Consider the following 15,144-nt stretch of genomic DNA (forward strand, 5'->3'; position numbering starts at 1 on the left):
GCCGGGGATTGAACCCGGGGCCTCATACATGCGAAGCATGCGCTCTACCACTGAGCTACATCCCCTCCACTGCCCTCTAAAGTTTTGCTGGATGCAAGGAGACTCTGGAGCCCACGGACTGCAAAGTCTCGATTTGAGACTAGAATGTAAAGTGTCAGGCATGAAATTGCCCACGCCTTACGTGAGGGCTGTCTTCATGGAGCATATACTTAGTGCAATCAGGGTTCGATTCTCCGGCAGGGCTTTTATTTGCTCAGTTTGGAATGCAAAACTTCTCAGGATTTCCCCAAATGTGTAAACTGTTGGTCTACTTTCCAGCTTGCTCAGCCTTTCGGGGGATGATTCCATTGGCTATGCCCTCTTGCCCATCGGTGGACACTCAAATTGAAGGCAAGTCACAGTGTGATTGGCTGCCAAGCAGCTACCGTGGTGCAATGCAATTGGAAGTCTGCCAAGGGCATACATGTACTAATGCAATGCTTTGGTAGCAGTTTTGATCAGCAGGTTTCCATTACTGTTCTTCACGCCTCCCCTAGCGATGACTATGTCATCAATTCCCTTTGAAAGCAGATAGAGTACGCTTCTTTTCCAGTATTTATCGAAGCTCGGGGACTTTTTCATAATCAACGGAAGGTATTGTTGATTAACAGCAAAAGACATGGAAATGAAACCACAAAATCCTTCGAGCCGGATATGAACCAGCGACCTAAGGATGCCCGAATTAATGCTACAGTCCTCCGCTCTACCAACTGAGCTATCGAAGGAGGGGTAGCAGAAGCTCATAGCACTGAAATTACCTCTCGCTCAAGAAAGGTTGTGGGGGGTGGGGACCAGGAGCAGACAGATGAAAATCATCAATATTAATCGCGGCTCCCTCTCAAAGCTACCACTTCTGAGAGCACACTGTGAGTTACGTCTTATCACCTCAAAGGAGGATTTCACACCAAAGTGGATGTTCCGTCTTGGCTTGGTGAAAAGCAGGGGCGCCGCAATGATGAATTTTACAGAAAGGAAAGGAACTTTGATACAAAGACCTTAGGAAGCATTGGTGGCAAATGGATGGAAGCCTTTAACCGTGAGAAAAATGACAGAAAGTTATGGGAGTCATTACCACGCACCCAGCTTCAAGAACATGCATTTTGGGTTCATTTTTGAAAGGAAAGAGAATGGAAAAATCAGTAGAGTAAAGGCAACATATTCAGTTTTTCTTGAAGCTACTGTAGAGAGTCTCTGGTTTAGAGGAAGAACCCTTACCAATGACCAAGATGGCTGCCACCGATTTCTATCCTAAATGTATTAAGATTGCCAAGATTAATCATCACTTTGATGGCTTAAACAAGTAAGATTCTTTGGTTCTATAAGCATCAAAAATGAGATAGCCCCATTTCATGGGGTTTTCCAAGGCACACGTCTCACAGTTTAAGTGGGGTTCGTATCCCAGTTGCATGACATATCTCTTCCTTAATACTGACAGCCAGCCTAGTTTTCTGCCAAAATCCAAGATAAGCATGGCAAAAGTCTGGAGATGCCGGGGATTGAACCCGGGGCCTCATACATGCAAAGCATGCGCTCTACCACTGAGCTACATCCCCTTGTATGCCAAGTTTTACTGTATGCATGGAAACCCTGAATGTAAGTGTCTGCCAAGTCAACCCACTTGACACTGCAGCATAAAGTCTCAGTCAGGAAAATCCTTAAGTCTCGCACCTGGATTATCTTCCTGGTCTATAGTCTTGTTTAGAGATGCTTGTGTGCAGCCTTCTTAGCGCAGTAGGCAGCGCGTCAGTCTCATAATCTGAAGGTCCTGAGTTCGATCCTCAGAGAGGGCATTTATTTCCTCCTTTTGGCAAGCAAAATTCTCAGATTTTCTTGAAAAGTGGAAACTATGCCTATTTCAAACAATATTTTTCAATGCAACCTATTTAAGTGGGGTTCTGACCCCCCAACTGCCTGAGAAACCTCAACTTTCCACAAGGTGGCAGGCTAGCCTTCTGGAAAAAGCCGAGATACAGAACAGCGACTCCTGGAGATGCCGGGGATTGAACCCGGGGCCTCATACATGCGAAGCATGCGCTCTACCACTGAGCTACATCCCCTCCACTGCCCTCTAAAGTTTTGCTGGATGCAAGGAGACTCTGGAGCCCACGGACTGCAAAGTCTCGATTTGAGACTAGAATGTAAAGTGTCAGGCATGAAATTGCCCACGCCTTACGTGAGGGCTGTCTTCATGGAGCATATACTTAGTGCAATCAGGGTTCGATTCTCCGGCAGGGCTTTTATTTGCTCAGTTTGGAATGCAAAACTTCTCAGGATTTCCCCAAATGTGTAAACTGTTGGTCTACTTTCCAGCTTGCTCAGCCTTTCGGGGGATGATTCCATTGGCTATGCCCTCTTGCCCATCGGTGGACACTCAAATTGAAGGCAAGTCACAGTGTGATTGGCTGCCAAGCAGCTACCGTGGTGCAATGCAATTGGAAGTCTGCCAAGGGCATACATGTACTAATGCAATGCTTTGGTAGCAGTTTTGATCAGCAGGTTTCCTTTACTGTTCTTCACGCCTCCCCTAGCGATGACTATGTCATCAATTCCCTTTGAAAGCAGATAGAGTACGCTTCTTTTCCAGTATTTATCGAAGCTCGGGGACTTTTTCATAATCAACGGAAGGTATTGTTGATTAACAGCAAAAGACATGGAAATGAAACCACAAAATCCTTCGAGCCGGATTTGAACCAGCGACCTAAGGATGCCCGAATTAATGCTACAGTCCTCCACTCTACCAACTGAGCTATCGAAGGAGGGGTAGCAGAAGCTCATAGCACTGAAATTACCTCTCGCTCAAGAAAGGTTGTGGGGGGTGGGGACCAGGAGCAGACAGATGAAAATCATCAATATTAATCGCGGCTCCCTCTCAAAGCTACCACTTCTGAGAGCACACTGTGAGTTACGTCTTATCACCTCAAAGGAGGATTTCACACCAAAGTGGATGTTCCGTCTTGGCTTGGTGAAAAGCAGGGGCGCCGCAATGATGAATTTTACAGAAAGGAAAGGAACTTTGATACAAAGACCTTAGGAAGCATTGGTGGCAAATGGATGGAAGCCTTTAACCGTGAGAAAAATGACAGAAAGTTATGGGAGTCATTACCACGCACCCAGCTTCAAGAACATGCATTTTGGGTTCATTTTTGAAAGGAAAGAGAATGGAAAAATCAGTAGAGTAAAGGCAACATATTCAGTTTTTCTTGAAGCTACTGTAGAGAGTCTCTGGTTTAGAGGAAGAACCCTTACCAATGACCAAGATGGCTGCCACCGATTTCTATCCTAAATGTATTAAGATTGCCAAGATTAATCATCACTTTGATGGCTTAAACAAGTAAGATTCTTTGGTTCTATAAGCATCAAAAATGAGATAGCCCCATTTCATGGGGTTTTCCAAGGCACACGTCTCACAGTTTAAGTGGGGTTCGTATCCCAGTTGCATGACATATCTCTTCCTTAATACTGACAGCCAGCCTAGTTTTCTGCCAAAATCCAAGATAAGCATGGCAAAAGTCTGGAGATGCCGGGGATTGAACCCGGGGCCTCATACATGCATGCGCTCTACCACTGAGCTACATCCCCTCCACTGCCCTCTAAACTTTTGCTGGATGCAAGGAGACTCTGGAGCCCACGGACTGCAAAGTCTCGATTTGAGACTAGAATGTAAAGTGTCAGGCATGAAATTGCCCACGCCTTACGTGAGGGCTGTCTTCATGGAGCATATACTTAGTGCAATCAGGGTTCGATTCTCCGGCAGGGCTTTTATTTGCTCAGTTTGGAATGCAAAACTTCTCAGGATTTCCCCAAATGTGTAAACTGTTGGTCTACTTTCCAGCTTGCTCAGCCTTTCGGGGGATGATTCCATTGGCTATGCCCTCTTGCCCATCGGTGGACACTCAAATTGAAGGCAAGTCACAGTGTGATTGGCTGCCAAGCAGCTACCGTGGTGCAATGCAATTGGAAGTCTGCCAAGGGCATACATGTACTAATGCAATGCTTTGGTAGCAGTTTTGATCAGCAGGTTTCCTTTACTGTTCTTCACGCCTCCCCTAGCGATGACTATGTCATCAATTCCCTTTGAAAGCAGATAGAGTACGCTTCTTTTCCAGTATTTATCGAAGCTCGGGGACTTTTTCATAATCAACGGAAGGTATTGTTGATTAACAGCAAAAGACATGGAAATGAAACCACAAAATCCTTCGAGCCGGATTTGAACCAGCGACCTAAGGATGCCCGAATTAATGCTACAGTCCTGCGCTCTACCAACTGAGCTATCGAAGGAGGGGTAGCAGAAGCTCATAGCACTGAAATTACCTCTCGCTCAAGAAAGGTTGTGGGGGGTGGGGACCAGGAGCAGACAGATGAAAATCATCAATATTAATCGCGGCTCCCTCTCAAAGCTACCACTTCTGAGAGCACACTGTGAGTTACGTCTTATCACCTCAAAGGAGGATTTCACACCAAAGTGGATGCTCCGTCTTGGCTTGGTGAAAAGCAGGGGCGCCGCAATGATGAATTTTACAGAAAGGAAAGGAACTTTGATACAAAGACCTTAGGAAGCATTGGTGGCAAATGGATGGAAGCCTTTAACCGTGAGAAAAATGACAGAAAGTTATGGGAGTCATTACCACGCACCCAGCTTCAAGAACATGCATTTTGGGTTCATTTTTGAAAGGAAAGAGAATGGAAAAATCAGTAGAGTAAAGGCAACATATTCAGTTTTTCTTGAAGCTACTGTAGAGAGTCTCTGGTTTAGAGGAAGAACCCTTACCAATGACCAAGATGGCTGCCACCGATTTCTATCCTAAATGTATTAAGATTGCCAAGATTAATCATCACTTTGATGGCTTAAACAAGCAAGATTCGTTGGTTCTATAAGCATCAAAAATGAGATAGCCCCATTTCATGGGGTTTTCCAAGGCACACGTCTCACAGTTTAAGTGGGGTTCGTATCCCAGTTGCATGACATATCTCTTCCTTAATACTGACAGCCAGCCTAGTTTTCTGCCAAAATCCAAGATAAGCATGGCAAAAGTCTGGAGATGCCGGGGATTGAACCCGGGGCCTCATACATGCAAAGCATGCGCTCTACCACTGAGCTACATCCCCTTGTATGCCAAGTTTTACTGTATGCATGGAAACCCTGAATGTAAGTGTCTGCCAAGTCAACCCACTTGACACTGCAGCATAAAGTCTCAGTCAGGAAAATCCTTAAGTCTCGCACCTGGATTATCTTCCTGGTCTATAGTCTTGTTTAGAGATGCTTGTGTGCAGCCTTCTTAGCGCAGTAGGCAGCGCGTCAGTCTCATAATCTGAAGGTCCTGAGTTCGATCCTCAGAGAGGGCATTTATTTCCTCCTTTTGGCAAGCAAAATTCTCAGATTTTCTTGAAAAGTGGAAACTATGCCTATTTCAAACAATATTTTTCAATGCAACCTATTTAAGTGGGGTTCTGACCCCCCAACTGCCTGAGAAACCTCAACTTTCCACAAGGTGGCAGGCTAGCCTTCTGGAAAAAGCCGAGATACAGAACAGCGACTCCTGGAGATGCCGGGGATTGAACCCGGGGCCTCATACATGCGAAGCATGCGCTCTACCACTGAGCTACATCCCCTCCACTGCCCTCTAAAGTTTTGCTGGATGCAAGGAGACTCTGGAGCCCACGGACTGCAAAGTCTCGATTTGAGACTAGAATGTAAAGTGTCAGGCATGAAATTGCCCACGCCTTACGTGAGGGCTGTCTTCATGGAGCATATACTTAGTGCAATCAGGGTTCGATTCTCCGGCAGGGCTTTTATTTGCTCAGTTTGGAATGCAAAACTTCTCAGGATTTCCCCAAATGTGTAAACTGTTGGTCTACTTTCCAGCTTGCTCAGCCTTTCGGGGGATGATTCCATTGGCTATGCCCTCTTGCCCATCGGTGGACACTCAAATTGAAGGCAAGTCACAGTGTGATTGGCTGCCAAGCAGCTACCGTGGTGCAATGCAATTGGAAGTCTGCCAAGGGCATACATGTACTAATGCAATGCTTTGGTAGCAGTTTTGATCAGCAGGTTTCCTTTACTGTTCTTCACGCCTCCCCTAGCGATGACTATGTCATCAATTCCCTTTGAAAGCAGATAGAGTACGCTTCTTTTCCAGTATTTATCGAAGCTCGGGGACTTTTTCATAATCAACGGAAGGTATTGTTGATTAACAGCAAAAGACATGGAAATGAAACCACAAAATCCTTCGAGCCGGATTTGAACCAGCGACCTAAGGATGCCCGAATTAATGCTACAGTCCTCCACTCTACCAACTGAGCTATCGAAGTAGGGGTAGCAGAAGCTCATAGCACTGAAATTACCTCTCGCTCAAGAAAGGTTGTGGGGGGTGGGGACCAGGAGCAGACAGATGAAAATCATCAATATTAATCGCGGCTCCCTCTCAAAGCTACCACTTCTGAGAGCACACTGTGAGTTACGTCTTATCACCTCAAAGGAGGATTTCACACCAAAGTGGATGTTCCGTCTTGGCTTGGTGAAAAGCAGGGGCGCCGCAATGATGAATTTTACAGAAAGGAAAGGAACTTTGATACAAAGACCTTAGGAAGCATTGGTGGCAAATGGATGGAAGCCTTTAACCGTGAGAAAAATGACAGAAAGTTATGGGAGTCATTACCACGCACCCAGCTTCAAGAACATGCATTTTGGGTTCATTTTTGAAAGGAAAGAGAATGGAAAAATCAGTAGAGTAAAGGCAACATATTCAGTTTTTCTTGAAGCTACTGTAGAGAGTCTCTGGTTTAGAGGAAGAACCCTTACCAATGACCAAGATGGCTGCCACCGATTTCTATCCTAAATGTATTAAGATTGCCAAGATTAATCATCACTTTGATGGCTTAAACAAGTAAGATTCTTTGGTTCTATAAGCATCAAAAATGAGATAGCCCCATTTCATGGGGTTTTCCAAGGCACACGTCTCACAGTTTAAGTGGGGTTCGTATCCCAGTTGCATGACATATCTCTTCCTTAATACTGACAGCCAGCCTAGTTTTCTGCCAAAATCCAAGATAAGCATGGCAAAAGTCTGGAGATGACGGGGATTGAACCCGGGGCCTCATACATGCAAAGCATGCGCTCTACCACTGAGCTACATCCCCTTGTATGCCAAGTTTTACTGTATGCATGGAAACCCTGAATGTAAGTGTCTGCCAAGTCAACCCACTTGACACTGCAGCATAAAGTCTCAGTCAGGAAAATCCTTAAGTCTCGCACCTGGATTATCTTCCTGGTCTATAGTCTTGTTTAGAGATGCTTGTGTGCAGCCTTCTTAGCGCAGTAGGCAGCGCGTCAGTCTCATAATCTGAAGGTCCTGAGTTCGATCCTCAGAGAGGGCATTTATTTCCTCCTTTTGGCAAGCAAAATTCTCAGATTTTCTTGAAAAGTGGAAACTATGCCTATTTCAAACAATATTTTTCAATGCAACCTATTTAAGTGGGGTTCTGACCCCCCAACTGCCTGAGAAACCTCAACTTTCCACAAGGTGGCAGGCTAGCCTTCTGGAAAAAGCCGAGATACAGAACAGCGACTCCTGGAGATGCCGGGGATTGAACCCGGGGCCTCATACATGCGAAGCATGCGCTCTACCACTGAGCTACATCCCCTCCACTGCCCTCTAAAGTTTTGCTGGATGCAAGGAGACTCTGGAGCCCACGGACTGCAAAGTCTCGATTTGAGACTAGAATGTAAAGTGTCAGGCATGAAATTGCCCACGCCTTACGTGAGGGCTGTCTTCATGGAGCATATACTTAGTGCAATCAGGGTTCGATTCTCCGGCAGGGCTTTTATTTGCTCAGTTTGGAATGCAAAACTTCTCAGGATTTCCCCAAATGTGTAAACTGTTGGTCTACTTTCCAGCTTGCTCAGCCTTTCGGGGGATGATTCCATTGGCTATGCCCTCTTGCCCATCGGTGGACACTCAAATTGAAGGCAAGTCACAGTGTGATTGGCTGCCAAGCAGCTACCGTGGTGCAATGCAATTGGAAGTCTGCCAAGGGCATACATGTACTAATGCAATGCTTTGGTAGCAGTTTTGATCAGCAGGTTTCCTTTACTGTTCTTCACGCCTCCCCTAGCGATGACTATGTCATCAATTCCCTTTGAAAGCAGATAGAGTACGCTTCTTTTCCAGTATTTATCGAAGCTCGGGGACTTTTTCATAATCAACGGAAGGTATTGTTGATTAACAGCAAAAGACATGGAAATGAAACCACAAAATCCTTCGAGCCGGATTTGAACCAGCGACCTAAGGATGCCCGAATTAATGCTACAGTCCTCCACTCTACCAACTGAGCTATCGAAGTAGGGGTAGCAGAAGCTCATAGCACTGAAATTACCTCTCGCTCAAGAAAGGTTGTGGGGGGTGGGGACCAGGAGCAGACAGATGAAAATCATCAATATTAATCGCGGCTCCCTCTCAAAGCTACCACTTCTGAGAGCACACTGTGAGTTACGTCTTATCACCTCAAAGGAGGATTTCACACCAAAGTGGATGTTCCGTCTTGGCTTGGTGAAAAGCAGGGGCGCCGCAATGATGAATTTTACAGAAAGGAAAGGAACTTTGATACAAAGACCTTAGGAAGCATTGGTGGCAAATGGATGGAAGCCTTTAACCGTGAGAAAAATGACAGAAAGTTATGGGAGTCATTACCACGCACCCAGCTTCAAGAACATGCATTTTGGGTTCATTTTTGAAAGGAAAGAGAATGGAAAAATCAGTAGAGTAAAGGCAACATATTCAGTTTTTCTTGAAGCTACTGTAGAGAGTCTCTGGTTTAGAGGAAGAACCCTTACCAATGACCAAGATGGCTGCCACCGATTTCTATCCTAAATGTATTAAGATTGCCAAGATTAATCATCACTTTGATGGCTTAAACAAGTAAGATTCTTTGGTTCTATAAGCATCAAAAATGAGATAGCCCCATTTCATGGGGTTTTCCAAGGCACACGTCTCACAGTTTAAGTGGGGTTCGTATCCCAGTTGCATGACATATCTCTTCCTTAATACTGACAGCCAGCCTAGTTTTCTGCCAAAATCCAAGATAAGCATGGCAAAAGTCTGGAGATGCCGGGGATTGAACCCGGGGCCTCATACATGCAAAGTATGCGCTCTACCACTGAGCTACATCCCCTTGTATGCCAAGTTTTACTGTATGCATGGAAACCCTGAATGTAAGTGTCTGCCAAGTCAACCCACTTGACACTGCAGCATAAAGTCTCAGTCAGGAAAATCCTTAAGCCTCGCACCTGGATTATCTTCCTGGTCTATAGTCTTGTTTAGAGATGCTTGTGTGCAGCCTTCTTAGCGCAGTAGGCAGCGCGTCAGTCTCATAATCTGAAGGTCCTGAGTTCGATCCTCAGAGAGGGCATTTATTTCCTCCTTTTGGCAAGCAAAATTCTCAGATTTTCTTGAAAAGTGGAAACTATGCCTATTTCAAACAATATTTTTCAATGCAACCTATTTAAGTGGGGTTCTGACCCCCCAACTGCCTGAGAAACCTCAACTTTCCACAAGGTGGCAGGCTAGCCTTCTGGAAAAAGCCGAGATACAGAACAGCGACTCCTGGAGATGCCGGGGATTGAACCCGGGGCCTCATACATGCGAAGCATGCGCTCTACCACTGAGCTACATCCCCTCCACTGCCCTCTAAACTTTTGCTGGATGCAAGGAGACTCTGGAGCCCACGGACTGCAAAGTCTCGATTTGAGACTAGAATGTAAAGTGTCAGGCATGAAATTGCCCACGCCTTACGTGAGGGCTGTCTTCATGGAGCATATACTTAGTGCAATCAGGGTTCGATTCTCCGGCAGGGCTTTTATTTGCTCAGTTTGGAATGCAAAACTTCTCAGGATTTCCCCAAATGTGTAAACTGTTGGTCTACTTTCCAGCTTGCTCAGCCTTTCGGGGGATGATTCCATTGGCTATGCCCTCTTGCCCATCGGTGGACACTCAAATTGAAGGCAAGTCACAGTGTGATTGGCTGCCAAGCAGCTACCGTGGTGCAATGCAATTGGAAGTCTGCCAAGGGCATACATGTACTAATGCAATGCTTTGGTAGCAGTTTTGATCAGCAGGTTTCCTTTACTGTTCTTCACGCCTCCCCTAGCGATGACTATGTCATCAATTCCCTTTGAAAGCAGATAGAGTACGCTTCTTTTCCAGTATTTATCGAAGCTCGGGGACTTTTTCATAATCAACGGAAGGTATTGTTGATTAACAGCAAAAGACATGGAAATGAAACCACAAAATCCTTCGAGCCGGATTTGAACCAGCGACCTAAGGATGCCCGAATTAATGCTACAGTCCTGCGCTCTACCAACTGAGCTATCGAAGGAGGGGTAGCAGAAGCTCATAGCACTGAAATTACCTCTCGCTCAAGAAAGGTTGTGGGGGGTGGGGACCAGGAGCAGACAGATGAAAATCATCAATATTAATCGCGGCTCCCTCTCAAAGCTACCACTTCTGAGAGCACACTGTGAGTTACGTCTTATCACCTCAAAGGAGGATTTCACACCAAAGTGGATGCTCCGTCTTGGCTTGGTGAAAAGCAGGGGCGCCGCAATGATGAATTTTACAGAAAGGAAAGGAACTTTGATACAAAGACCTTAGGAAGCATTGGTGGCAAATGGATGGAAGCCTTTAACCGTGAGAAAAATGACAGAAAGTTATGGGAGTCATTACCACGCACCCAGCTTCAAGAACATGCATTTTGGGTTCATTTTTGAAAGGAAAGAGAATGGAAAAATCAGTAGAGTAAAGGCAACATATTCAGTTTTTCTTGAAGCTACTGTAGAGAGTCTCTGGTTTAGAGGAAGAACCCTTACCAATGACCAAGATGGCTGCCACCGATTTCTATCCTAAATGTATTAAGATTGCCAAGATTAATCATCACTTTGATGGCTTAAACAAGTAAGATTCTTTGGTTCTATAAGCATCAAAAATGAGATAGCCCCATTTCATGGGGTTTTCCAAGGCACACGTCTCACAGTTTAAGTGGGGTTCGTATCCCAGTTGCATGACATATCTCTTCCTTAATACTGACAGCCAGCCTAGTTTTCTGCCAAAATCCAAGATAAGCATGGCAAAAGTCTGGAGATGCCGGGGATTGAACCCGGGGCCTCATACATGCAAAGTATGCGCTCTACCACTGAGCTACATCCCCTTGTATGCCAAGTTTTACTGTATGCATGGAAACCCTGAATGTAAGTGTCTGCCAAGTCAACCCACTTGACACTGCAGCATAAAGTCTCAGTCAGGAAAATCCTTAAGCCTCGCACCTGGATTATCTTCCTGGTCTATAGTCTTGTTTAGAGATGCTTGTGTGCAGCCTTCTTAGCGCAGTAGGCAGCGCGTCAGTCTCATAATCTGAAGGTCCTGAGTTCGATCCTCAGAGAGGGCATTTATTTCCTCCTTTTGGCAAGCAAAATTCTCAGATTTTCTTGAAAAGTGGAAACTATGCCTATTTCAAACAATATTTTTCAATGCAACCTATTTAAGTGGGGTTCTGACCCCCCAACTGCCTGAGAAACCTCAACTTTCCACAAGGTGGCAGGCTAGCCTTCTGGAAAAAGCCGAGATACAGAACAGCGACTCCTGGAGATGCCGGGGATTGAACCCGGGGCCTCATACATGCGAAGCATGCGCTCTACCACTGAGCTACATCCCCTCCACTGCCCTCTAAACTTTTGCTGGATGCAAGGAGACTCTGGAGCCCACGGACTGCAAAGTCTCGATTTGAGACTAGAATGTAAAGTGTCAGGCATGAAATTGCCCACGCCTTACGTGAGGGCTGTCTTCATGGAGCATATACTTAGTGCAATCAGGGTTCGATTCTCCGGCAGGGCTTTTATTTGCTCAGTTTGGAATGCAAAACTTCTCAGGATTTCCCCAAATGTGTAAACTGTTGGTCTACTTTCCAGCTTGCTCAGCCTTTCGGGGGATGATTCCATTGGCTATGCCCTCTTGCCCATCGGTGGACACTCAAATTGAAGGCAAGTCACAGTGTGATTGGCTGCCAAGCAGCTACCGTGGTGCAATGCAATTGGAAGTCTGCCAAGGGCATACATGTACTAATGCAATGCTTTGGTAGCAGTTTTGATCAGCAGGTTTCCTTTACTGTTCTTCACGCCTCCCCTAGCGATGACTATGTCATCAATTCCCTTTGAAAGCAGATAGAGTACGCTTCTTTTCCAGTATTTATCGAAGCTCGGGGACTTTTTCATAATCAACGGAAGGTATTGTTGATTAACAGCAAAAGACATGGAAATGAAACCACAAAATCCTTCGAGCCGGATTTGAACCAGCGACCTAAGGATGCCCGAATTAATGCTACAGTCCTGCGCTCTACCAACTGAGCTATCGAAGGAGGGGTAGCAGAAGCTCATAGCACTGAAATTACCTCTCGCTCAAGAAAGGTTGTGGGGGGTGGGGACCAGGAGCAGACAGATGAAAATCATCAATATTAATCGCGGCTCCCTCTCAAAGCTACCACTTCTGAGAGCACACTGTGAGTTACGTCTTATCACCTCAAAGGAGGATTTCACACCAAAGTGGATGCTCCGTCTTGGCTTGGTGAAAAGCAGGGGCGCCGCAATGATGAATTTTACAGAAAGGAAAGGAACTTTGATACAAAGACCTTAGGAAGCATTGGTGGCAAATGGATGGAAGCCTTTAACCGTGAGAAAAATGACAGAAAGTTATGGGAGTCATTACCACGCACCCAGCTTCAAGAACATGCATTTTGGGTTCATTTTTGAAAGGAAAGAGAATGGAAAAATCAGTAGAGTAAAGGCAACATATTCAGTTTTTCTTGAAGCTACTGTAGAGAGTCTCTGGTTTAGAGGAAGAACCCTTACCAATGACCAAGATGGCTGCCACAGATTTCTATCCTAAATGTATTAAGATTGCCAAGATTAATCATCACTTTGATGGCTTAAACAAGTAAGATTCTTTGGTTCTATAAGCATCAAAAATGAGATAGCCCCATTTCATGGGGTTTTCCAAGGCACACGTCTCACAGTTTAAGTGGGGTTCGTATCCCAGTTGCATGACATATCTCTTCCTTAATACTGACAGCCAGCCTAGTTTTCTGCCAAAATACAAGATAAGCATGGCAAAAGTCTGGAGATGCCGGGGATTGAACCCGGGGCCTCATACATGCAAAGCATGCGCTCTACCACTGAGCTACATCCCCTTGTATGCCAAGTTTTACTGTATGCATGGAAACCCTGAATGTAAGTGTCTGCCAAGTCAACCCACTTGACACTGCAGCATAAAGTCTCAGTCAGGAAAATCCTTAAGCCTCGCACCTGGATTATCTTCCTGGTCTATAGTCTTGTTTAGAGATGCTTGTGTGCAGCCTTCTTAGCGCAGTAGGCAGCGCGTCAGTCTCATAATCTGAAGGTCCTGAGTTCGATCCTCAGAGAGGGCATTTATTTCCTCCTTTTGGCAAGCAAAATTCTCAGATTTTCTTGAAAAGTGGAAACTATGCCTATTTCAAACAATATTTTTCAATGCAACCTATTTAAGTGGGGTTCTGACCCCCCAACTGCCTGAGAAACCTCAACTTTCCACAAGGTGGCAGGCTAGCCTTCTGGAAAAAGCCAAGATACAGAACAGCGACTCCTGGAGATGCCGGGGATTGAACCCGGGGCCTCATACATGCGAAGCATGCGCTCTACCACTGAGCTACATCCCCTCCACTGCCCTCTAAAGTTTTGCTGGATGCAAGGAGACTCTGGAGCCCACGGACTGCAAAGTCTCGATTTGAGACTAGAATGTAAAGTGTCAGGCATGAAATTGCCCACGCCTTACGTGAGGGCTGTCTTCATGGAGCATATACTTAGTGCAATCAGGGTTCGATTCTCCGGCAGGGCTTTTATTTGCTCAGTTTGGAATGCAAAACTTCTCAGGATTTCCCCAAATGTGTAAACTGTTGGTCTACTTTCCAGCTTGCTCAGCCTTTCGGGGGATGATTCCATTGGCTATGCCCTCTTGCCCATCGGTGGACACTCAAATTGAAGGCAAGTCACAGTGTGATTGGCTGCCAAGCAGCTACCGTGGTGCAATGCAATTGGAAGTCTGCCAAGGGCATACATGTACTAATGCAATGCTTTGGTAGCAGTTTTGATCAGCAGGTTTCCTTTACTGTTCTTCACGCCTCCCCTAGCGATGACTATGTCATCAATTCCCTTTGAAAGCAGATAGAGTACGCTTCTTTTCCAGTATTTATCGAAGCTCGGGGACTTTTTCATAATCAACGGAAGGTATTGTTGATTAACAGCAAAAGACATGGAAATGAAACCACAAAATCCTTCGAGCCGGATTTGAACCAGCGACCTAAGGATGCCCGAATTAATGCTACAGTCCTCCACTCTACCAACTGAGCTATCGAAGTAGGGGTAGCAGAAGCTCATAGCACTGAAATTACCTCTCGCTCAAGAAAGGTTGTGGGGGGTGGGGACCAGGAGCAGACAGATGAAAATCATCAATATTAATCGCGGCTCCCTCTCAAAGCTACCACTTCTGAGAGCACACTGTGAGTTACGTCTTATCACCTCAAAGGAGGATTTCACACCAAAGTGGATGTTCCGTCTTGGCTTGGTGAAAAGCAGGGGCGCCGCAATGATGAATTTTACAGAAAGGAAAGGAACTTTGATACAAAGACCTTAGGAAGCATTGGTGGCAAATGGATGGAAGCCTTTAACCGTGAGAAAAATGACAGAAAGTTATGGGAGTCATTACCACGCACCCAGCTTCAAGAACATGCATTTTGGGTTCATTTTTGAAAGGAAAGAGAATGGAAAAATCAGTAGAGTAAAGGCAACATATTCAGTTTTTCTTGAAGCTACTGTAGAGAGTCTCTGGTTTAGAGGAAGAACCCTTACCAATGACCAAGATGGCTGCCACAGATTTCTATCCTAAATGTATTAAGATTGCCAAGATTAATCATCACTTTGATGGCTTAAACAAGTAAGATTCTTTGGTTCTATAAGCATCAAAAATGAGATAGCCCCATTTCATGGGGTTTTCCAAGGCACACGTCTCACAGTTTAAGTGGGGTTCGTAT

General features: G+C 45.4%; 26 non-coding genes across 26 annotated transcripts; 6 read left to right on the forward strand and 20 right to left on the reverse strand.

The window, feature by feature from the left end:
• Positions 1–678: 678 nt before the first annotated feature.
• On the reverse strand, positions 679–764 carry TRNAY-GUA (transfer RNA tyrosine (anticodon GUA)). The gene is given in 2 exon segments: positions 679–714; positions 728–764. It is a non-coding gene; the product is annotated as a tRNA-Tyr (tRNA).
• Positions 765–1,520: 756 nt separating this feature from the next.
• Positions 1,521–1,592, reverse strand: TRNAA-UGC (transfer RNA alanine (anticodon UGC)). Its single transcript has one exon. It is a non-coding gene; the product is annotated as a tRNA-Ala (tRNA).
• A 164-nt stretch (positions 1,593–1,756) lies between these two features.
• TRNAM-CAU (transfer RNA methionine (anticodon CAU)) lies at positions 1,757–1,829 on the forward strand. The gene has a single exon. It is a non-coding gene; the product is annotated as a tRNA-Met (tRNA).
• A 195-nt stretch (positions 1,830–2,024) lies between these two features.
• Positions 2,025–2,096, reverse strand: TRNAA-CGC (transfer RNA alanine (anticodon CGC)). The gene has a single exon. It is a non-coding gene; the product is annotated as a tRNA-Ala (tRNA).
• A 613-nt stretch (positions 2,097–2,709) lies between these two features.
• On the reverse strand, positions 2,710–2,795 carry TRNAY-GUA (transfer RNA tyrosine (anticodon GUA)). The gene is given in 2 exon segments: positions 2,710–2,745; positions 2,759–2,795. It is a non-coding gene; the product is annotated as a tRNA-Tyr (tRNA).
• Positions 2,796–4,231: 1,436 nt separating this feature from the next.
• On the reverse strand, positions 4,232–4,317 carry TRNAY-GUA (transfer RNA tyrosine (anticodon GUA)). Its single transcript is given in 2 exon segments — positions 4,232–4,267; positions 4,281–4,317. It is a non-coding gene; the product is annotated as a tRNA-Tyr (tRNA).
• A 756-nt stretch (positions 4,318–5,073) lies between these two features.
• Positions 5,074–5,145, reverse strand: TRNAA-UGC (transfer RNA alanine (anticodon UGC)). Its single transcript has one exon. It is a non-coding gene; the product is annotated as a tRNA-Ala (tRNA).
• A 164-nt stretch (positions 5,146–5,309) lies between these two features.
• On the forward strand, positions 5,310–5,382 carry TRNAM-CAU (transfer RNA methionine (anticodon CAU)). The gene has a single exon. It is a non-coding gene; the product is annotated as a tRNA-Met (tRNA).
• A 195-nt stretch (positions 5,383–5,577) lies between these two features.
• On the reverse strand, positions 5,578–5,649 carry TRNAA-CGC (transfer RNA alanine (anticodon CGC)). Its single transcript has one exon. It is a non-coding gene; the product is annotated as a tRNA-Ala (tRNA).
• A 613-nt stretch (positions 5,650–6,262) lies between these two features.
• On the reverse strand, positions 6,263–6,348 carry TRNAY-GUA (transfer RNA tyrosine (anticodon GUA)). Its single transcript is given in 2 exon segments — positions 6,263–6,298; positions 6,312–6,348. It is a non-coding gene; the product is annotated as a tRNA-Tyr (tRNA).
• Positions 6,349–7,104: 756 nt separating this feature from the next.
• TRNAA-UGC (transfer RNA alanine (anticodon UGC)) lies at positions 7,105–7,176 on the reverse strand. Its single transcript has one exon. It is a non-coding gene; the product is annotated as a tRNA-Ala (tRNA).
• Positions 7,177–7,340: 164 nt separating this feature from the next.
• Positions 7,341–7,413, forward strand: TRNAM-CAU (transfer RNA methionine (anticodon CAU)). The gene has a single exon. It is a non-coding gene; the product is annotated as a tRNA-Met (tRNA).
• Positions 7,414–7,608: 195 nt separating this feature from the next.
• TRNAA-CGC (transfer RNA alanine (anticodon CGC)) lies at positions 7,609–7,680 on the reverse strand. The gene has a single exon. It is a non-coding gene; the product is annotated as a tRNA-Ala (tRNA).
• A 613-nt stretch (positions 7,681–8,293) lies between these two features.
• TRNAY-GUA (transfer RNA tyrosine (anticodon GUA)) lies at positions 8,294–8,379 on the reverse strand. Its single transcript is given in 2 exon segments — positions 8,294–8,329; positions 8,343–8,379. It is a non-coding gene; the product is annotated as a tRNA-Tyr (tRNA).
• Positions 8,380–9,135: 756 nt separating this feature from the next.
• On the reverse strand, positions 9,136–9,207 carry TRNAA-UGC (transfer RNA alanine (anticodon UGC)). Its single transcript has one exon. It is a non-coding gene; the product is annotated as a tRNA-Ala (tRNA).
• A 164-nt stretch (positions 9,208–9,371) lies between these two features.
• TRNAM-CAU (transfer RNA methionine (anticodon CAU)) lies at positions 9,372–9,444 on the forward strand. The gene has a single exon. It is a non-coding gene; the product is annotated as a tRNA-Met (tRNA).
• A 195-nt stretch (positions 9,445–9,639) lies between these two features.
• On the reverse strand, positions 9,640–9,711 carry TRNAA-CGC (transfer RNA alanine (anticodon CGC)). The gene has a single exon. It is a non-coding gene; the product is annotated as a tRNA-Ala (tRNA).
• A 613-nt stretch (positions 9,712–10,324) lies between these two features.
• TRNAY-GUA (transfer RNA tyrosine (anticodon GUA)) lies at positions 10,325–10,410 on the reverse strand. The gene is given in 2 exon segments: positions 10,325–10,360; positions 10,374–10,410. It is a non-coding gene; the product is annotated as a tRNA-Tyr (tRNA).
• A 756-nt stretch (positions 10,411–11,166) lies between these two features.
• TRNAA-UGC (transfer RNA alanine (anticodon UGC)) lies at positions 11,167–11,238 on the reverse strand. The gene has a single exon. It is a non-coding gene; the product is annotated as a tRNA-Ala (tRNA).
• Positions 11,239–11,402: 164 nt separating this feature from the next.
• TRNAM-CAU (transfer RNA methionine (anticodon CAU)) lies at positions 11,403–11,475 on the forward strand. The gene has a single exon. It is a non-coding gene; the product is annotated as a tRNA-Met (tRNA).
• A 195-nt stretch (positions 11,476–11,670) lies between these two features.
• Positions 11,671–11,742, reverse strand: TRNAA-CGC (transfer RNA alanine (anticodon CGC)). The gene has a single exon. It is a non-coding gene; the product is annotated as a tRNA-Ala (tRNA).
• Positions 11,743–12,355: 613 nt separating this feature from the next.
• On the reverse strand, positions 12,356–12,441 carry TRNAY-GUA (transfer RNA tyrosine (anticodon GUA)). The gene is given in 2 exon segments: positions 12,356–12,391; positions 12,405–12,441. It is a non-coding gene; the product is annotated as a tRNA-Tyr (tRNA).
• Positions 12,442–13,197: 756 nt separating this feature from the next.
• Positions 13,198–13,269, reverse strand: TRNAA-UGC (transfer RNA alanine (anticodon UGC)). Its single transcript has one exon. It is a non-coding gene; the product is annotated as a tRNA-Ala (tRNA).
• Positions 13,270–13,433: 164 nt separating this feature from the next.
• Positions 13,434–13,506, forward strand: TRNAM-CAU (transfer RNA methionine (anticodon CAU)). The gene has a single exon. It is a non-coding gene; the product is annotated as a tRNA-Met (tRNA).
• Positions 13,507–13,701: 195 nt separating this feature from the next.
• TRNAA-CGC (transfer RNA alanine (anticodon CGC)) lies at positions 13,702–13,773 on the reverse strand. Its single transcript has one exon. It is a non-coding gene; the product is annotated as a tRNA-Ala (tRNA).
• A 613-nt stretch (positions 13,774–14,386) lies between these two features.
• On the reverse strand, positions 14,387–14,472 carry TRNAY-GUA (transfer RNA tyrosine (anticodon GUA)). The gene is given in 2 exon segments: positions 14,387–14,422; positions 14,436–14,472. It is a non-coding gene; the product is annotated as a tRNA-Tyr (tRNA).
• Between the last annotated feature and the right edge of the window lie 672 nt (positions 14,473–15,144).

The sequence above is a fragment of the Lissotriton helveticus genome, chromosome 1_2 (genome assembly GCF_964261635.1).
Source record: "Lissotriton helveticus chromosome 1_2, aLisHel1.1, whole genome shotgun sequence".
Taxonomy (NCBI): Eukaryota; Metazoa; Chordata; class Amphibia; order Caudata; family Salamandridae; genus Lissotriton; species Lissotriton helveticus.